The sequence below is a fragment of the Tursiops truncatus genome, chromosome 8 (genome assembly GCF_011762595.2).
Source record: "Tursiops truncatus isolate mTurTru1 chromosome 8, mTurTru1.mat.Y, whole genome shotgun sequence".
Lineage (NCBI taxonomy): Eukaryota > Metazoa > Chordata > Mammalia > Artiodactyla > Delphinidae > Tursiops > Tursiops truncatus.
Genome location: NC_047041.1, coordinates 52,938,371 through 52,961,685, shown reverse-complemented (window position 1 = coordinate 52,961,685; position 23,315 = coordinate 52,938,371). Strand labels below are relative to the sequence as shown.

At 38.4% G+C, this 23,315-nt stretch overlaps 1 protein-coding gene across 22 annotated transcripts in view; it reads right to left on the bottom strand.

Moving 5' to 3' along the window:
* The window catches only part of NARS2 (asparaginyl-tRNA synthetase 2, mitochondrial), a 142,542-nt gene that overhangs the window by 106,381 nt on the left and 12,846 nt on the right, over positions 1–23,315 (bottom strand). The window lies entirely within an intron of this gene.

The window sequence follows — 23,315 nt, the reverse complement described above, 5'->3', positions numbered from 1 at the left end:
GTAAAGGCCAATTTGGAACATTACTTATCAGAAAAATTTCCCTTTAGCCTTCTCTGATCATGAAATATTGGTTCCAGATGTTTTCTTCAACACCTAAAAACTTATTTCGTCCCCTTCTTTCTATTTTTACCATTACTTCAAGACCTGGTGCACATCACTTCACATCTAGATTTTATACCCATGGCCTGCTACCTCCTACTCTCCTCTCTCCCTCTTCTAATCTGGTCTTGCTGCTTTCCTTACGTCTTTCCCATGTTACAAATCCTCACTGGTTCTGCAGTGTGTCCTCTACTCTGTCTTAACCTATCTTACCTTTCTGGGCTTCTTTCCTATTATTCTCCATTAAAAACACTCAGAAAGAGAAAAACATATTGACTATACACTTCAAACGTAATTGATCTTGTTTCCCCATTTTGCCTTAGTCATCCTTACCCTGAGGGTCTGTATCTTCCTCCTGGAATGCACTTGCCCCTCTCCCCGCTGAGAAAGAATGTTTTACCAATCTTTCACCACTTAATTGTATACTGCTTTATAATGTTATTCAACTCTGTATGTACCCATCTCCTCTACTGGAATATAAGGTCCTTCTTGGCAGAGACTATTTTATATTTCTTTTATCCCTGCTAAAGGACCTGGCTACCACTAAATACAGTAGGCACTTAATAAATACTTACAAAACAAAACTGCACTAAGCATCATGATTCCTTATCAAATTTCCTTCTATGAAAGCTGTTCCCTTATCTCCCATGCCTCCTCCCAATATAAAAGTTGAATCCAACCAACTATAACTAAAATCACATTTTCTTGCAGTTGCTGTGAGGTGCAAGCAAGTTATGACACTTGCACCAGAAAAGCTTGGTCATCCTTCACCTCTGGCTGTGGTACTTAAGGATAATCTACAAATGTCATCATTTTGATGCTATTCCAAAGTTACCCAAAAAAGATTCACATCATATTTTGGGGGGATCAAAGTGTCTCCTGAGTCAAAAATTCTACAGAGGGACCTCTTTGGTGGTACAGTGGTTGGGAATCTGCCTGCCAGTGCAGGGCACATGGGTTCCAGCCCTGGTCCGGGAAGATTCCACGTGCCGTGGAGCAACTAAGCCCGTGCGCCACAACTACTGAGCCTGCACTCTAGAGCCTGCAAGCCACAACTACTGAGCCCACATGCCACAACTACTGAGCCCACGCGCCTAGGGCCCGTGCTCCGCAACAAGAGAAGCCACTGAAATGAGAAGCCTGCGCACCGCAACGAAGAGTAGCCCCTGCTCGCTGCAACTAGAGAAAGCCCGCGTGCAGCAACGAAGACCCAACACAGCCATAAATAAATAAATTAAATAAATAAATAAGTAAATTTCCATGGAATGCTCCCCTCAAGGATGGTATCCATAAAGTGAATGTACAATTTCCAACAAAAACCATTCCCCAAAACAATCAAATGGCACTGGCTCTGAAGAGTATAAGCTCAAAAGATTTCCTAGTGTTTATGAAGCTGATATTTTCTTTCATTTATGAGTACTTAACTGAATTCTAATTTATGTATTTGTAAGAACGTGCAAATTCATGTTAAAACAAAAAAGGAAAATCCACTTTCTACTTTAATTAGCAATGGAAACAAGCATGTGTAGAAAAAAATCCCCTCCATATTAAAAGTTCAAAGGTTTCTAGCAGAGGTGAACTAGTTAACATAACTACTTCTGGGAAAATATAGGCTAAGAGTAGAGATAATAAAAGCAAAAGAAAACAAAAATGTGCCCTGGTACTGATATGCAAAAACTACTTTATATTCAGAATCCAACCACATTTTAGAATCTACCATTTCAATGCTGGTCTAAATCACTATCATCTGTCCACCTGGATTACAGCATTAGACTCAACTGTTTTTTCTTCTTCTGTAGGTACCCACCCACCATTTATTCTCCATACAGCAGCCAGAATGATCTCATTAAGACACCAGTGATTTATGTTACTCCTTTTCTTAGAACTCTGCAATGACCTGCCATCTCATGCAGAGTTACAATTCTTATAATGGCCTGCAAAGTCCTGTATCTAAGATTCCTAGTGGAAATGTTTCTGATTATCACTGTGATTAAGGAGAGGTTCTGCAGTTTAGTGGGTATTACCAGAGTTCCAAATATCCCATGTAACATTCATGGTAGTGAATTATGTGAATTTTGTCCTTTCAATATACTCTGAATTTTCCAGATTGCCTCCTCCATGTAAATTAAGGGAAGGCTACACTCTGGTGTAGAACTTTATCAATAATTATTTACCATTTCACAAAATCCCATCACAATTACTATTCACAGTATTTGAGTAAGCAATATAACACACCCATTTAAGTCCTAATTTATAGCTCTTAAAGTCAGCCACTCTATATAAAGGCTAGCTGTATACCATAGTATTTACTTGTCATACCATAGTATTTACATAATGAAATAAACTATATCACTTTCATTATATGTCTTCTTTATATTAAGTTGGGAACACTATTATTTTCTTTTTTAAGTGCATAAAAAGCTTATATTATCTATATTTCATTTTAAGAGAGAAAAGGGATTATTAGAATATATTTGTATAAATATATAAAATAAATTATAAATATATAAAAAAGAGTGTTTCACCTTATCACGGCCGTATACAATGTGTACCTACTCTCAACCCCTCATACCTGTCTGACCTCAATTCCCACTATTCTTCCCATCATTCAGTATGCTCCATCCACACTGGCCTTCATGGCTATTTCTTCAAAATTTCAGGCAGCTCCAGCCACAGGACCTTTGTACTTGGTGTTCCTTCTGACTGGAATGTTCTTCCCCCAGGTATCAATAATTATGCACTCTCTCACAACCATCGTGTTTTTGTTTGAATTATCTTCTCAGTGAGGCTTTCCCCAACCACCCAATTTAAAATTGGAAATCAATCCCTCTCCCCCTCTCTCCTTCTCTCTCCCTCTCGCACTCCCTAACCTCTTTTTCCCTCTTTTCTCTACTCCACAGTACTAAGCACCATCTGTTCTGATTATCTATTGCCAAGTAATATATCACTCTAAAACTTAGTGGCTTAATACAATCTATTGCTATCTTTCATAATTCTGTGGGTTGCCTGGGTTCAGCTGCGCGATTCTTGCTCATGTGGTTACAGCCAATGGTTGTAGGGACTGAAGTTATCTGAAGGCTCAATCAAGCTAAACATCCAAGAGGACTTCTTCAACCACAGGTGTGGGGCCTCAGCTGGGAGGGCTCAAACAGCTGGGTGCTGGCCAGGAATCATTGACTCACCACTCAGCCTTCCCACCTGACTAGTCTGGGCTAGCACAAAGCATGGAGATCTGCTGCTAGTCAAGACGTCTTATACAGATGCTGGCTTCCCCCAGAGCTCATATTCCAAAACACCAAAGGCAGAAACTGAGGTTTATGACCTAGGTAAGGAAGCTTCATTTCTACCTTGCTCTGTTAGTTACACAGAATCAACCCAAATGAAGGGTGGGACAGGACAACAGAATGGTATGAATACTGGGAAGCAGAGAATACTAGAGAGCCATCTTTTTTTTTTTTTTTTTTTTTTTGCGGTACGCGGGCCTCTCACTGTTGTGGCCTCTCACGTTGTGGAACACAGGCTCTGGACACGCAGGCTCAGCGGCCATGGATCACGGGCCTAGCCGCTCCGCGGCATGTGGGATCTTCCCGGACCGGGGCACGAACCTGTGTTCCCTGCATCGCCAGGCGGACTCTCAACCACCGCGCCACCAGGGAAGCCCTAGAGAGCCATATTTAGAGGCAGTTACCACAATTCCCAACATACTATAAGTTTTACTTTTATAATTTACTTATTGTGTCTCCCTTCCTACAAGGATATACATTCTCGAGGAGAAAGACTTCTACTTTTTCACCACTATATTCACAGTTCATGTTATATACTCAGTATTAATTGGGAAAAAATAATTATTGCATTAAGTAAGTGATGTACATCAATAACTCATCCTATATGCTTGCTTTTCACCATGGGCCTCACCCTTCCCCAAACTCCTACCAATGTAACTTTCTGGAAAGGGACCTGGGATGAATCTGGGTTATTTTGGAAGCAAAAAGTGAAAGATAAAATTGGGGGTAAAAATCAAAGACAGAAATATCAAAAAGGTTTGGTCACAAACTGCTTACTTTGTCCCGTGGACATCTCTGATCACTCTAGCGCCTAGTTTCTCTCTGTCAGAAAACTCTCCTAACAGACTTATGAAATGTGAACCACCTCTGACATGTAATACTTCCATATAAATTATTCTGTATAACTGCCCTTAAAAAAACCAGTTAAATATTTATTCTGTCTACAATTTCATGTGTCAGCTTTATCTTCTGGATAAAGGAAGATTTCTTGAAGACCAGTTCATCTGAACTTAAAAAGAAATTTTTAATTCAACATTCTCAACGTATGACACAATACAAATCTGTGCACACAAGTATATACCAGAAAAAAATTGAACTAGCTAGTGAATTCCTCTGGTTGGTAAAGGTAAAGCAACTATGAGTATGGGGAGAAAAGGGTATTGGTAATGATCATTTAGCTTTTTAGCCTATGTCTACATCTGATGATATATATTTAAGAGTTTCTCTGGGGGCAATAGCTTTCAATTTTGACTATATATTAGAGGCACCTGGTAAGCTCTAAAATTTCCCCACACCAGACTGCACCCCACACCAATTAATGTGAATTTCTGGGAGCAGAACCTAGGCATTCATACTTTTAAATGTTCCTAGGTGAATTCAACATGCAGTCAAGATTGAGAAGCACTGCCTTAAACTCTCCATTCTCCTTTACCCCTACCAGTCTCTTCTAAACTAATAGTGACAAAAAAATTTTAATTTATAAGCCAAAAAATGAATTTTTTTAAAAGAAAAAAATGTACAAAAAGCACAAAATAAGATAGTTTTTAAAATCCAAATGCACAAGTAATCCAAATAAACATTAGTGGACTAAATTAAATGGTAAAAAGGGCAAAAACTAAGTGATTAAATTTTTTTAAAAATCTGAGCTATATGCTGTTTCTAAGAATCACATAAGACAAAGAAAGGTTGACAATAAAAGGATGGATGACGTAAAGAAAAAAACATACCCAACTAATACTGATCAAAACCAAGTTGGCAGGGCTTCTCTGGTGGTGCAGTGGTTAAGAATCCACCTGCCAATGCAGAGGACACGGGTTCGAGCCCTGGTCTGGGAGGATCCCACATGCCACAGAGCAACTGGGCCTGTGCGCCACACCTGCTGAGACTGCGCTCTAGAGCCTGCAAGCCACAGCTGCTGAGCCCACGTGCTGCAACTGCTGAGGCCCGCGTGCCTGGGACCTGTGCTCTGCAACGGGAGGCCACAGCAATGAGAAGCCTGCACACCACAATGAAGAGTGGGCTCCGCTCACCCCAGCTAGAGAAAGCCCGTGTGCAGCAACAAAGACCCAACGCAGCCAAAAATAAAATAAATAAATTTATTAAAACAAAACAAGTTGGTATGGTTAAATTAATCAAACAACAGATGAAAGAGGATCACTATATACCTAAAGACTGATTTCACCAAGAAGTGATTCTAAATTTGTGTATACCCAATAACAGAGCCTGAAAAATACATAAAGCAAAAAGTATGAGGAAAAAATGAAAAAATATACCAGAGGATTTTAACACACCAGTAAATGGTGGGTAAAGAAGACTAAATATCAGTAAGTATACTGCAAGTATGCACATACAATTAATAATCTTGTTCTAATACACATATGTTGAACACTATACCCGAAAACTGAAACTCTTTCCAAAGATACACAGAACGTTTATAATACCACAAAAATATAAAGCACCTAGGAATAAATGTAAGAAAGATGTTTGTGATCTTCATAAAGAAAATTATTAAATTCTATTGAAAAATATTAAGGAATTCCTAAACATAAGGAGTAATATACCATGTCCAGTGATAGGAACATTTAATACCATAAAGATACCAGTTTATCCAAACTGATCCGTTGAATCAATGTTGTTCCAATTAAAGAGCAAACAGGGTTTTTTGGAGCTTGTCAAGATGATTTGTAAGTTTATATAGAAGAGAAAAGGATCAAGAAGAGCCAAGAAATTCCTAAAATAAGGTGGGAGGATTTGCTTTACTACCTATTAAGACTTATCAAAGAGCTACAGCAATTGAGAGTGAGTACTGGCACAGGGATATTCTGAAAAGCTAATGGAATAGAATAGAGCACACAGAAATAGACACACACATATATGGAAACTTGATTTATGAAAGAGCTGGCAACTGCAATCACAGGAAGAGAAATGAACTATTCAATAAATAGTACTGAAATAATTAGTTATCCATTTTGGGAAAACAAAATTGGACTCTTACATTGTATCCAAAATTCAATTCCAGGAAGATTGAAGACATATATGTGTAATGCACAAACTATAAAACTTTTAGGAGATAACATAGAAAGGATTTCTTAAACAAGATAGAAAAGCACAATACATAAAGGAAAAGATTAAATTTGACTAAATTAAAATTAAGAACTCTATTTATCAAAAGACCATATTAAAACAAGAGAAAAGGCAAGCCACAAACTGGGAGAAAACATTTGCAACAATATACTCAACGAAAGACTGATACCCAGAATATAAAAACACTGATATGCTACATATAAAATAGATAACCAACAAGGACCTACTGTATAGCACAAGGAACTATACTCAATATTTTGTAATAACCTATAAGGGCAAAGAATCTGAAAAAGAATATACACATGTATAACTGAATCACTTTGTTGTACACCGGAAACTAACACAACATTGTAAATCAACTATACTTCAATAAATAAATAAATAAAACCTGCAAAAAAAAAAAAGATAACACAATAGAAAATATTATAGAAGAGAAAATGAGTGGCCAATAACCATAAGATAAAATTCTCAATCTCAATAGTTATCAGAGAAAAACAAATTAAAATCACATCAAGATCCCATTTTATATCCACGAGATTGGCAAAATTTTAAGACTGAAAATATTGGATATTGGCAAAGACGTGGAACAGCACACCCTGCTGGTGGGAGTTTAAATTCATTCTTCCCTTGTAAAAATTTGGATTTCTCTAGCGAAGTTGAAGCTATATGCACTTCCACTATTCTGTATGCACCCTTGAAGGCATATTGGAATCACCAAGAGAACCTTAAAAAATACTAACACTTGAGTCCTATTTCCCAGAGATTCTTATTTAACTGAAATATAATATTGAGAAAAAAAAGCTCATCACAGAAAAATAGTATGCTTCCATGTGTATAAGTTGAGAACCATGCAAAATGAAACAATATTTTGCCTAGGGGTACATGCACGTGGCAAAACTATTTTTTTAAAGCATGGGAATAATAAAACAAAATCAGCACAGTGGCAATAGGGTGGGAGATGGAACTGGGAGGGCAGGAAGGTTGTCTTGGAAGAATGGTCAAAAAGAAATGACAAGGATGCATTACTTCAGTGTGGTGCTCATTCTTAACAGTTGTCTGTACCTAATAAAAAGAGTCTTCTTTAATAATCTCAGAACTTTAGTCAAGGTTTTGGTATCTTTTCTCAAAAGCCAACTTCAGGAGTCATTATGGTGTGACAAACAGCATTTACTTTACAGCCAAACAGATCTTGTTTAAACTACAACTCTGTCTCTTACTGTGTGGCTTTTGATAAATTCTGAGGCTAGTTTCCTCATGTAAAAAAAAAAAAAAAAATAAGATAACTCATTCAACCAATATTTATGGAGCGACTATCATGTGTCTGACATTATACAATGATGTACAAGAGACAAGTCGTTTCTGCCCTTCTAAAGGCAAACTAATTCCTACTTCAAAGGGTTGCTGAAAAGATTATATGATATATATAAAGGAACTTGACATGGTGCCTGAAATATATTTGGTATTCAATAAATGCTTTTTCTCTTTCTGCTTGGATTAGTTAAAGCTAATAAAGTGGATTATTCCTTTTAGAAAACTTGCCTAATAGTTTAACATTATTAAAAAACAACAAAATAACATACATGATTATATAGTAAACTCCTATACAGATATTAGTTGATTTAATGTACTTTACAAATGTTAGATGTTATTATTTTGATCCACACTCAGGTTAAAATGTCGGCATCTGAATCAAATTAAAACTAAAAATTATGAACTCAAGCATAACTGGATTCAGATTTCACAGTATTTTTAAAAATATTTTAATGAACTGACTTAATACGTATCTTATAATATCTACAATCTTTTCTTAATATGTCTAGTTTGCAAATTCACATTACTTTGGTGGCACTTATTATTGTAGGATTTTGTTTTTCCCACTTAAAAATACCTTGCAAATTCATGTTGCTGAGAGGTGGAACAGAAATAACTTTGTTAAGTCAAATAGGACCAGCACAGTACTTTTCAGAAAAAGGAGACTTAAATATTTACAGGATGAATCAAACAGTAAATTTTAGTCCAGCTGTATGGCTGATGGGATGAGATCATTTTAAGAATGCACTCCACTTGGTGGATAGCACACGATGGAAGAAATATCTTAGTCTTTTGAATAGGAGCAGGCTGTATCAGTTCACAGTCTGACAGAAGTTTTTTTTTTTTAACCATGGTGTTAATTTACAAGATCCTCACTTCACAGTGGAAGCGGCAAAAACACATTATGGCTGGGAGCATACCAGCTTCTTGGGTCAGTTCTCTTCTCAGTGCCTTTGAATGATCTCAGATTTGCTTATCCTAACCTAGTGTAGCATTTTCTACCTTTCCCTTTTAAAATTATTATTTTTTAATTGAAAAATAATACATCTAATTAAAATTGGAAAAATTTTAAATATTTGGTAACACTCTGACAGCTGATTCATAAGAAACAGCACCCATGCATACTGCTGACAAAAATAAAAGTTAGTACAAACTCCCTAGAGAGAAATAAGAAACAGTGACTACCTATGGGAAGGGGAACTGGGTAGCTGGGAGTCTGGGGTAGAAGGGAAACTTTTATTTACTTTATGCTCTTTTGTAACTTTTGAACTGGGTACCTTTTACATATATTATCTTTTTTGTTTTTTAAGTAATATATGCATATGATCAAAAATTCAAAGAATATAGAACAGAAGGCCCCATGCCCAGGGGTGAACATTACTGTGAACTGTTGAACATTATTATCTTTCTTCCAGATATGTCCTAGGCATTTTTGACATGCAAAATCTGTACCTCCTTAATAGAAATAGACATCCTCAACAGAAAAGAAAATGACTAGCTATTTTTTTCTTTTTTTTTAAATTGAAGTATGGTTGATTTACAATGTTGTCTTAGTTTCAGGTGTACAGCAATGTGATTCAGTTATAAATACATATGTACCTATTTTTTCTGATTCTTTTCCCTTATAGATTATACAAAATATTGAATACAGTTCACTGTGCTATATAATAGAAGGTTCTTGTTGGTTATGAAAATGACTAGTCTTAAGGTTGAAAGCTGTGCAAAGCTAAAAGTCCACAGAAAATATAATCAACAAGTATCCAAATGTTCCATCACACAGTACTTTTCAGAAAAAGGAGGCTTAAATATTAAATATCTTGTACATACAATGATGTACAAGAGACAAGTCATTTCTGCCCTTCTAAAGGCAAACTAATTCCTACTTCAAAGGGTTGTAGTCAGGTAGTGCGGAGGATACAGTTCTTCCCTGTAAGGAGCTTGCAATCTAGATGAGGAAACAAAATTGATGTCAAAAAACCATTAAAGAACAACTGAATGTTAAAATAGGAGATAACAACTAAACAGGAGTTGAAAGAATGAAAAGATTTAACGTTAGCTGAAAAAGAGTTGCTTTGAGAAGAGGTTTGACCTGGGTTAGCCCTCATCCCATCTAAAAAGTTTAAAAGAAACAGGGAAGAGTATTGAAAAGTGAAAACATCAAGCAGAACCAAAACGATGTGCTCCATAAATAACTTAGCCATAAAAATTGATAAGCACCAAAATTCCTGAGGCCCAATAACTTCTTATTGTCATTTCTAGAATGCACAACAATTTGGAAAAGAGAAACCTTTGGTGCTTACATCAGCCTGCTCCTGCGTATTAAGTTTTCCTTATTTTTGACTAGCAATTTTAAGTTTTCATATGTCATTTCATTTACTCTTTCTTACAAGCTCTAAGTGTAGGGTTATTCACATTTTACAAGTAGGAAGTTGAGAACTGTGGCAATAAAAAGTACTCCAAAAGTGACTGGCTTCTTTTTTCTTTTGGCATGACACTTCTGGCATGACAAATGTGGGGAGTCCCGCAGACCCACTCCTCAGTGAAACTGGTGAAAGTTATAAAATAAAAAACAAAAAAAAAACAAACCCTACCCCCACCCCAGCCACCTCTGAAAATGGTCCTAAGGTCATAAAGAAAATGAAGAAACACCTATTCAAGAAAATCTACTAAAACTTGGTAAGGACAAAGAACTTTTGTGGTATCTGAATGACAATCTTGCTCCCACCCTTCCCCATCACAGCTTAGCACGACAGAACCTCCACTCCAGATTGATAGAGCCAAGGACACAGGGCTCTCCTGAAGCCCAGCTCCCAGTAAGAGGACTATCCTGACATGATGAGCAGCACAGCACGCCAGCATTTCTCACCTTGCCCACAGCTACCTGTTGCTGAAGCTAAGCTGTGGGTGAGTGTGGTTGAGAGGTGGGGGCTCCCTTCTCCCCAGTCCCTGCTCCTGGGACAGAGGCTCTACCCTGGGTGAGGCCCTGCAAAGAATACTAGACCTGGATTATCTTGCCCCAGCTCACCGGGTAAGGCTTCCATGGTAGGAGCGGCAAGCCAAGGAGACCTGAGGCTACAGCCACCCACTCAATTGAACACTCAGCTCCTAAACTGAAATGTCACTTAAAGAGAAGTGTCCACTGTTCCTGCCCCCAGCACCACAGCCGTGATTCAGAGATTTTCACTGGGGCTAGAAGCAGCCATAAACCAGACTTCCAAATCTCTTCCCAGAGGAATTGACTTCACTTGTGGGTAAGTTCAAACCTAAGAGTGCTCTTAAAAACAGTGGTTGTAGTGAAAGACCATTGAGAAGAGATTGATATTCTTTGGAGATAAAGGCTAAACTGCAGACCTGCTGGTTTGCTGGAGAGAAATGGAAAGAGACAGAAGAGATCTTTTGCGGTCAGAATAAATTTTAAACACTGACCTTGGGAAGTACATCTTTAAAGAAGCCTGAATTTGACTGGATTAGTCTGTGAAGCAATTTATGCCCCCAAACACTGCTGAAAACAACAGAGCAAGCAGCCGCAATTAGTGGAGTTTAAGAGCTGGGTATGGTCTGGGAAAGAAATAGCCAGAAGAGCCCTGCCAGAATCAATGCCAGCTCTGGATGATAGTGGGCACACCCAAGGCTGTATCCCCTGAGGGGCAACATCAAAGGCTTCACACTGCTGATGGAGAGGGAAAAAGACAGATCTGTATCTAGAATAAGGAAATCCTATAACTCAAAAACAAAAAGACAAATAAGCCAATTAAAAAATGAGCAAAGGACTGAAATAGACATTTCTCCAAAGAAGATATACAAATGGTCAACGGGCACACACAAAAGATATTCAACACCCTTAGACATTAGGGAATGGCAAATCAAAACCACAAGATACTGTATAACGTTCATCAGGATGCCTATAATCAAAGAAACTGAAAATAACAAGCACTGGTGAAAATGTGGTAAAAGTGGAACCCTCATACCACTGGTGCGAATATAATATGGTACAGCCACTGTGGAAAATAATTTTGGCAGTTCCTCAGTAAGTTAAATTAGAACATAAACATATGACCCAGCAGTCCTACTCCTAAATATATACTCAAAACAACTGAAAACAGGTGTTCAAACAAAAACTTGTACACAGATGTCCATAGTATTATTATTCACAAAAGCCTAAGGTGGAAACAACGCAATGTCTGTCAATGAATGAATGGCTAAACAAAATGTGGTATATCCATACAATGGAACATTATTCAGTAATAAAAAGAAATGAAATTCTCATACATGTTAACAGAAATCAGACACAAAAGGCTACACACTGTATGATTCCATTTATATGAAATAGCCAGAAATCCACAAAGACAAAAAGTAGATGAGAGATTACTAGGAGCTGGAGGTAAAGGGAATGAGGAGTTTTTGCTATTGAGCTTCTGTTAGGGTGCTGGAAAATTCTGGAAATAAATATAGTAGTGATGGTTGCACAACACTGTGACTATAATGGTACTGAACAGTTCATTAAAAATGGTTACACTGATACATTTTATATTATGTAAATATCCACAATAATAAAAAAAGCAAACCCATCTAATGCCAAACCTCAGTACACAGTATGAGATCCAGTATAAGAATGCCCACAGTATAAGATTCGGATATAAAATTACACATCTTCATGGGTTCCATTTAATAGACTTTCAGTTCATTCTTCACTTTAAGAATTATTTAAATGTATAAACTCTAGTCCTGAATACTGTTCTTGTTATATGAAGTATAACAAGATTTTCTCAGCCTAATTTAATTTCACGATGTGTGATCATTTATCTACCACATTCTGACACAGAATTGTAATTAAAAGCTTAAATATGAATTACATATTTACATATAAATTGTAAACTATCAAAAGCAAAAGGCAAAGAGAAAATCGACAATGAAATACCACTTCACACTCTCTGGTATTGCTATAACCAAAAAAGAAAAGCAAGGGGAGACCTTCAAGATGGCAGAGGAGGAAGACATAGAGATCACATTCCTCCCCACAAATACATCAGAAATACATCTACATGTGGAACAACTCCTACAGAACGTCTACTGAACGCTGGCAGAAGACCTCAGACCTCCCAAAAGGCAAGAAACTCCCCACATACCTGGGTAGGGCAAAAAAAAAAAGAAAAAACAGAGACAAAAAATAGGGACGGGACCTGCACCTCTGGAAGGGAGCTGTGAAGGAGGAAAAGCTTCCACACACTAGGAAGCCCCTTCACTGGCAGAGACGGGGTGGTGGGGGGGACACTTTGGAGTCACGGAGGACAGCACAGCAACAGGGGTGCGGAGGGCAAAGCGGAGAGATTCCCGCACAGAGGATCGGTGCCAACCAGCACTCACCAGCCCGAGAGGCTTGTCTGCTCACCCGCCGGGGAGGGAGGGGCTGGGAACTGAGGCTCCGGCTTCGGAGGTCAGATCCCAGGGAAAGGACTGGGGTTGGCTGCGTGAACACAGCCTGAAGGGCGCGCCACAGCTAGCCAGGAGGGACTCCGGGAAAAGGTCTGGACCTGCCTAAGAGGCAAGAGACCATTGTTTCCTGGTGTGCGAGGAGAGGGGATTCAGAGCACCGCCTAAACGAGCTCCAGAGACGGGCACGAGCCGCAGCTGTCAGCGCGGACCCCAGAGACTGGCATGAGACGCTAAGGCTGCTGCTGCTGGAGCCACCAAGAATCCTGTGTGCAAGCACAGGTCACTATCCACACCTCCCCTCCCGGGAGCCTGTGCAGCCCACCACTGCCAGGGTCCCGTGATCCAGGGACAACTTCCCCGGGAGAACGCACAGTGTGCCTCAGGCTGGTGCAACGTCACACCTGCCTCTGCCACCGCAGGCTCGCCCAGCACTGTGTACCCCTCCCTCCCCCCGGCCTGAGTGAGCCAGAGCCCCCGAATCAGGTGCTCCTTTAACCCCATTCAGTCTGAGTGAAGAAAAGATGCCCTCAGGCGACCTACATGCAGAGGCGGGTCCAAATCCAAAGCTGAACCCCAGGAGCTGTGCGAACAAAGAAGAGAAAGGGAAATCTCTCCCAGCTGTCTCAGGAGCAGCGGATTAAAGCTCCACAATCAACTTGATGTACCCTGCGTCTGTGGAATACCTGAAGAGGCAATGAATCATTCCAAAATTGAGGCGGTGGACTTGGGAGCAACGATATATATATTTTTTCTCTTTTTGTGACTGTGTATGTGTATGCTTCTTTGTGTGATTTTGTCTGTGTATCTTCGCTTTCACCATTTGTCCTAGGGTTCTGTCTTTCCAGTTTTTTTTTAGTATAGTTTTTAGAGCTTGTCATCATTGGTGGATTTGTTTTTTGGTTTCGTTGCTCTCTTCTTTCTTTCTCTATATTTTTATTACTTTTAAAATTTTTTTAATTTTTAACAATTATTTTTTATTTTAACAACTTTATCTTTTTCTTTATTTTTTTCTCCCTTTTCTTCTAAGCCGTGTGGCTGACAGGGTCTTGGTGCTCCAACCGGCTGTCAGGCCTGTGCCTCTGAGGTGGGAGAGCCGAGTTCAGCACATTGGTCCTCCAGAGACCTCCCAGCTCCACATAGTATCAAACACTGAAAGCTCTCCCAGAGATCTCCATCTAAATGCTAAGACCCAGCTCCACTCAATGACGACCAGCAAGCTACAGTGCTGGACATCCTATGCCAAGCAACTAGCAAGACAGGAACAAACCCCACCCATTAGCAGAAAGGCTATCTAAAATCATAAGGTCACAGACACCCCAAAATATACCACCGGACACAGTCCTGCCCACCAGAAAGACAAGATGCAGCTTTATCCACCAGAACACAAGCACCGGTCCCCTCCACCAGGAAACCTACACAACCCACTGAATCAACCTTAGCCACTGGGGGCAGACACCAAAAACAATGGGAACTACGAACCTGTAGCCTGTGAAAGGAGACCCCAAACACAGTAAGTTAAGCAGAATGAGAAGACACAGAAACACACAGCAGATGAAGGAACAAGGTAAAAACACACCAGACCAAACAAATGGAGAGGAAATAGGCAGTCTACCTGAAAAAGAATTCAGAGTAATCATAGTAAAGATGGTCCAAAATCTTGGAAACAGACTGGAGAAAATACAAGATATGTTTAACGACGACCTAGAAGAACTAAAGAGCAAACAAACAATGATGAACAACACAATAAATGAAATTTAAAAGTCTCTAGAAGGAATCAATAGCAGAATAACTGAGGCAGAAGAACGGATAAATGACCTGGAAGATAAAACAGTGGAAATAACTACTGCAGAGCAGAATAAAGAAAAAAGAATGAAAAGAATTGAGGACAGTCTCAGAGACCTCTGGGACATTAAACACACCACCATTTGAATTCTAGGGGTCCCAGAAGAAGAGAAAAAGAAAGGGACTGAGAAAATATCTGAAGAGAGTATAGTTGAAAACTTCCCTAATATGGGAAAGGAAATAGTTAATCAAGTCCAGGAAGTCCAGAGAGTCTCATACAGAATAAATCCAAGGAGAAATACGCCAAGAGACATATTAATCAAACTATCAAAAATTAAATACAAAGAAAAAATATTAAAAGCAGCAAGGGAAAAACAACAAATAATATACAAGGGAATCCCCATAAGGTTAACAGCTGATCTTTCAGCAGAAACTCTGCAAGCAAGAAGGGAGTGCCAGGACATATTGAAAGTGATGAAAGGGAAAAACCTACAACCAACATTACTCTATCCAGCAAGGATCTCATTTAGATTTGATGGAGAAATTAAAACCCTTTCAGACAAGCAAAAGCTAAGAGAATTCAGCACCACCAAATCAGCTTTACAACAAATGCTAAAGGAACTTCTCTAGGCAGTAAGCACAAGAGAAGGAAAAGACCTACAATAACAAACCCAAAACAATTAAGAAAATGGTAATAGGAACATACATATCGATAATTACCTTAAATGTAAATGGTTTAAATGCTCCAACCAAAACACACAGACTGGCTGAATGGATACAAAAACAAAACCCATATATATGCTGTCACCAAGAGACCCACTTCAGACCTAGGGACACATACAAACTGAAAGTGAGGGGATGGAAAAAGATATTCCATGCAAATGTAAATCAAAAGAAAGCTGGAGTAGCAATACTCATATCACACAAAACAGACTTTAAAGTAAAGACTATTACAAGAGACAAAGAAGGACACTACATAATGATCAAGGGATCAATCCAAGAAGAAGAATCTTAACAATTGTAAATATTTATGCACCCAACATAGGAGCACCTCAATACATAAGGAAAATGCTAACAGCTATAAAAGGGGAAATCAACAGTAACACAATCATAGTAGGGGACTTTAACACCCCCACTTTCACCAATGGGCAGATCATCCAAAATGAAAATAAATATGGAAACACAAGCTTTAAATGATACATTAAACAAGATGGACTTAATTGATATTTATAGGAGATTCCATCCAAAAAGAACAGAATACGCTTTCTTCTCAAATGCTCATGGAACATTCCCCAGGATAGATCATATCTTGGGTCACAAATCAAGCCTTGGTAAATTTAAGAAATCTGAAATCGTATCAAGTATCTTTTCTGACCATAACGCTATGAGACTAGATATCAATTTTTTTACAGGAAAAAACCTGTAAAAAATACAAACACATGGAGGCCTAACAATACACTACTTAAAAACCAAGAGATCACTGAAGAAATCAAAGATGAAATAAAAAAATACCTAGAAACAAATGACAATGAAAACACGATGACCCAAAACATATGGGATGCAGCAAAAGAAGTTCTAAGAAAGTTTACAGCAATACAATCCTACCTCAAGAAACAAGAAACATCTCAAATAAACAACCTAACCTTACACCTAAAGCAATTAGAGAAAGAAGAACAAAAAAACGCCAAAGTTAGCAGAAAGAAAGAAATCATAAAGATCAGAGCAGAAATAAATGAAAAAGTAATGAAAGAAACAATACCAAACATCAATAAAACTAAATGCTGGTTCTTTGAGAAGATAAACAAGATTGATAAACCATTAGACAGACTCACCAAGAAAAAAAGGAGAAGACTCAAATCAATAGAATTAGAAATGAAAAAGGAGAAGTAACAACTGACACTGCAGAAATACAAAGGATTATGAGAGATTACTACAAGCAACTATATGCCAATGAAATGGACAACCTGGAAGAAATGGACAAATTCTTAGAAAAACACAAGCCTCCAAGACTGAACCAGGAAGAAACAGAAAATATAAACAGACCAACCACAAGCACTGAAATTGAAACTGTGATTAAAAATCTTCCAGCAAACAGAAACCCAGGACCAGATGGCTTCACAGGGGAATTCTATCAAACATTTAGAGAAGAGCTAACACCTATCCTCAAACTCTTCCAAAATATAGCAGAGGGAGGAACACACCCAAACTCATTCTACTAGACCACCATTACCCTGATACCAAAACCAGACAAAGATGTCACAAAGAAAGAAAACTACAGGCCAATATCACTGATGAACATGGATACAAAAATTCTCAACAAAATACTAGCAAACAGAATCCAACAGCACATTTAAAGGATCATACACCATAATCAAGTGGGGTTTATCCCAGGAACGCAAGGATTCTTCAATATATGCAAATGAATCAATGCGATACACCGTATTAACAAACTGAAGGATAAAAACCATATGATCATCTCAATAGATGCAGAAAAAGCTTTCAACAAAATTCAACACCCATTTATCATAAAAACCCTCCAAAAGTGGGCATAGAGGGAACCTGCCTCAACATAATAAAGGCCATATATGACAAACCCACAGCCAACATTGCTCTCAGTTGTGAAAAACTGAAACCATTCCCACTAAGATCAGGAAAACGACAAGGTTGCCCACTCTCACCACTATTATTCAACCTAGTTTTGGAAGTTTTAGCCACAGCAATCAGAGAAGAAAAGGAAATAAAAGGAATCCAAATCAGAAAAGAAGAAGTAAAGTTGTCACTGTTTGCAGATGACATGATACTATACACAGAGAATCCTAAAGACTCTACCAGAAAACTACTAGAGCTAATCAATGAATCTGGTAAAGTAGCAGGATACAAAATTAATGCACAGAAATCTCTTGTATTCCTATACACTAATGATGGAAAAATCTGAAAGAGAAATTAAGGAAACACTCCCATTTACCATTGCAACAAAAAGAATAAAATACCTAGGAATAAACCTACCTAAGGAGACAAAAGACCTGTATGCAGAAAACTATAAGGCACTGATGAAAGAAATTAAATATGATACAAACAGATGGAAAGATATACCATGTTCTTGGATTGGAAGAATCAACATTGTGAAAATGACTATACTACCCAAAGCAATCTACAGATTCAATGCAATCCCTATCAAACTACCAATGGCATTTTTCACAGAACTAGAATAAAAAATTTCACAATTTGTATAGAAACAGAAAAGACCCCGAATAGCCAAAGCAATCTTGAGAAAGAAAAACGAAGCTGGAGGAATCAGGCCACCGGACTTCAGACTACACTACAAAGCTACAGTAATCAAGACAATACAGTACTGGCACAGAAGCAGAAATACCGACCAATGGAACAGGATAGAAAGCTCAGAGATAAAGCCACACACATATGGTCAACTTATTTTTGATAAAGGAGGCAAGAATATACAATGGAGAAAAGACAGCCTCTTCAATAAGTGATACTGGGAAAACTGGGCAGCTACATGTAAAAGAATGAAACTAGAACACTTCCTAACACGATACACAAAAATAAACTCAAAATGGGGGCTTCCCTGTGGCGCAGTGGTTGAGAGTCCGCCTGCCGATGCAGGGGACTTGGGTTCGTGTCCCGGTCCGGGAAGATCCCACATGCCGCAGAGCGGCTGGGGCCGTGAGCCATGGCCGCTGAGCCTGCGTGTCCGGAGCCTGTGTTCCGCAACAGGAGAGGCCACAACAGTGAGAGGCCCGCGTACCACAAAATAAATAAATAAATAAATAAATAAATAAATAAATAAAAATAATTTTAAAAAAACCTCAAAATGGATTAAAGACCTTAATGTAAGGCCAGACACTATCAAACTCTTAGAGAAAAACATAGGCAGAACACTCTATGACATAAATCACAGCAAGATCCTTTTTGACCCACCTCCTAGAGAAATGGAAATAAAAACAAAAATAAACAAATGGGACCTAATGAAACTTAAAAGCTTTTGCACAGCAAAGGAAACCATAAACAAGACGAAAAGACAACCCTCAGAATGGGAGAAATTATTTGCAGATGAAGCAACTGACAAAGGATTAATCTCCAAAATTTACAAGCAGCTCATGCAGCTCAATATCAAAAAAACAAACAACCCAATCCAAAAATGGGCAGAAGACCTAAATAGACATTTCTCCAAAGAAGATATACAGATTGCCAACAAACAAATGAAAGAATGCTCAACATCACTAATCAGTAGAGAAATGCAAATCAAAACTACAAGGAAGTATACCTCACACTGGTCAGAATGGCCATCATCAAAAAATCTACAAACCATAAATGCTGGAGAGGGTGTGGAGAAAAGGGAACCCTCTTGCATTGTTGGTGGGAATGTAAATTGATACAGCCACTGTGGAGAACAGTATGGCGGTTCCTTAAAAAATTAAAAATAGAACTACCATACGACCCAGCAATCCCACTACTGGGCATATACCCTGAGAAAACCATAATTCAAAAAATCATGTACCACAATGTTCACTGCAGCTCTATTTACAATAGCCAGAACATGGAAGCCACCTAAGTGTTCATCAACAGATGAATGGATAAAGAAGATGTGGCACATATATACAAATGGAATATTACTCAACCATAAAAAGAAACGAAATTGAGTTATTTGTAGTGAGGTGGATGGACCTAGAGTCTGTCATACAGAGTGAAGTAAGTCAGAAAGAGAAAAACAAATACCGTACACTAACACATATATATGGAATCTAAAAAAAAACAAAGGGGTTCTGAAGAGCCTAGGGGCAGGACAGGAATAAAGATGCAGAGGTAGAAAATGGACTTGAGGACAAGGGGAGGGGGAAGGGTAAGCTGGGACGAAGTGAGAGAGTGGCATGGACTTATATAAACTACCAAATGTAAAACAGATAGCTTGGGGAAGCAGCCACAAAGCACAGGGAGATCAGCTCAGTGCTTTGTGACCACCTAGAGGGGTGGGATAGGGAGGATGAGAGGGAGACGCAAGAGGGAGGGGATATGGGGATATATGTACATATATAGCTGATTCACTTTGTTATAAAGCAGAAACTAATACACCACTGGAAAGCAATTATACTCCAATAAAGTTGTTTAAAAAAAAATGAAGAGCAACAATAAGTGTTGGCAATAATGGGGAGAAACTGGAACCTACATACACTGCTGTTGGGAATGTAAAGTGATGCAGCCACTTTGGAAAATGGTTTGGTGGTTTCTCAAAATATTAAGCATAAAGCTACCATGTGACCCAGCAATTCCACTCAAGAGAAATGATATCATATACTCATCCAAATGATTTCACAAATGTTGATAGTAGCATTAATCATAATAGCCAAGAGGTAGAAATAATCCAAACATCCATCAACTGCTAAATGGATAAATAAAACGTTGGATATCTATACAATAGAATACTAGTTGGATATAAAAGAAATGAAGTATTGATACATGCTACAACTTGTATGAACCTCAAAAACGTTGTGCTAAATGAAAGAAGCCTGACACAAAAGCCCATATGTTGTATGACTGTATTTATATGAAATATTCCAGAAGAGGCAAATCTATAGAGAGCAGTTCAGTGCTTACCTAGAACTCGGGGTGGAAACAGGAAGGGATTGGTAATGGGTACTGGGTTTCACTTTGGGGTGATATAATGCTCTCAAATTAGATTGTGGTGATGCTTCCACAGCTCTGTGAATATACTAAAAACCACGGAACAGTATACTTTAAGTGACTGATTTTTATGGTACGTAAAATGTATCTCAATAAAGTTGTTTTTTAAAACCTGCTCCATTTTCTCATTCCTATACACCCCAACTTTACTTTTTATGATTCACCAACATAAACCTTCTAATCTGTCCATCCGGCGTCCAGTGAAAACCCCCCACTCATTTTAATTACTTGACTCTGCTTACATTCCTCCCCTACCTGAAGTACTCTTCCTAGGGTACAGTTAAGTCACATACTTATTTTGAAGATGTTTCTGACCAAGTCAATCCTCACAGACCTAATTACCCTCTAGATTTCATACCACTTACAACTTGTAACACTGTAACCTCAAGTATATACATAAAACAGTTTCACCTTATTTCCTATCAATGTCTAGATTTTGCCACAATCCCTAATTCTTGCCTTTAATCTCTTTTATCTTCTCAGAGACAAACTAGTTACTCCAGAATCATAAAGATCAAACGTAATTGTGGAACTCAGCTAGGGCTCTAAGACAAAAAGGAAAAAGTGTACAACCAAATACTGTAGCATAAGTAACATCAACAGTGAATGAAAAGCATGCTCCTTCCTCTCTTATGCCCTGCCAACTCACCAGCTTCACCAACCAGAACCCTGAGTACATCTTTGTATCCCCTTAACAGTTAGCACAGAATCTTGAACACAGATGGTACCAAAGGTCTGCTGAATAACAAATTAATGCTTTTGAATGCAACTTCCTACATGTGTATTCAGGAGTCCCCAAACCTTAGCAAATACCTGAAATCTTAAAGCAGGAAATGGGAATGAGGAAAAAGAAAACTAAAATGATGGGACATGCCTTTACTTCTCGACAGTGTATTATGTTCTTACTGTGCATTTCAAGGTGGCATCTTACTGCTGTCCTCAAACCTGAGTATGTACCAGGCATCCTTATCTTTAAGTAGTTACTGGACTTCATTGTTATCAGAGCAAAAAAGAGCACTATTAAGAGAAGCAAGGATTCAGATGTGACACTTCACTTCCTCCTAACAGTAGGGTGCCAAGACTCAAACCCCTATGCCTCTACATGCAGTCCGGAAGAAATCCACACAATGAAGCTTGGCAGTGTAGAGATGTGTGAGGTGGGAATAAGAAGGAGCACTGCTTTCAGAGGAGAGTGTGTTGGCAGGCAGAAGACAAATCTTAGGAGCTGAACTGCTGAAAGCAACAAAGACAGTGGGCTCATAAAACAAAAGCCACAGACCGCTGAAACCTGTGCTAGACCCTGAATGCAGGAGCCTAGTATCAATGAATTCAAGAGCACCTTTGTGACACTCTGAATAGACAAAGCCTAATTCCACTACATAAAATTCCTCAACCTGGCCCTGGAGTACTATGAACATACAACACTTCTCATTTGTTTAGCTTCAGAAATACATTTTCGGACTTCCCTCGTGGCACAATGGTTAAGGATCCGCCTGCCAATGCAGGGGACACAGGTTTGAGCCCTGGTCCGGGAAGATCCCACATGCCGTGGAACAGCTAAGCCCATGTGCCATAACTACTGAGCCTGCGAGTCACAACTACTCAGCCCACGTACCACAGCTACTGAAGCCCGCACGCCTAGAGCCCATGCTCCACAGCAAGAGACGCCACTGCAATGAGTAGCCCCCACTTGCCTGCAACTAGAGAAAGCCCGTGCGCAGTAACTTAGACCCAACACAGCCAAAAATAAATAAAAAGCCCCGATTTAAAAAAAAAAATACATCTTCCTCCTTTCTCTGTATTTATTCTTATTTGGTAATTTACCTTGTGTTGTTTAGTGTCCAAAATGCACATATTGTAATCATTCAGACTTGCCTAGGGGATTTCTCTGGTGGTAAAGCAGTTAGCTCCAAATTTATAATTATTTAAGTTTGTTACAGATTTTTTTTACTTGTTTAACTTGGGTCTCTTTAATAATTCCCTTTATATTTGTAAAAACTCCTTTAGATTATACATTTCCTTCTCTATCATTTACTTTTTAATATTTGGTAGTTTAGATTAAGGGATCATGAAATGTATTTAAGGTGGGTAATTCCTCTTCACTTCAATATTCAGATGACTATTAAGGTGCAAAGAGAAAATTAACAACATAAATGGCTAGAAGAGAATGTTTTCTTCAATTTACATATTGTTATTTTATCATCTGCTGCCTTCTTTGAACTCATATACAGATGCTAACACTCCTACTTTAAATGTTCAACCAAGCGTTTTTATTCTGCTTTTTGCAGAAGGCTATCATCTAGATTTCTCCAAACCACATATGAAGAAAGACAGCATTTGATTATTATTTTGAATAATGATTTTGACACATCAGGATAACTTCTCCCAGTGAATATGCTGTTCAATAATATGAAGAGAAAGCATCATTATCAAGAGTCAGAATATACTGAACCAGAGAGAGTAGTTTTGTACAGGTCTTGTCATTTGATGAAATCACCCAAATATATAAAGAATCTTGATTTCTCAGAGATACAGAAATCAGTAAATAAATGAAAGAAATACAAAAAGCACCACTCATCAACATACATTTCTCTTTGTACATTATACTACTGGTCAATGATTTTA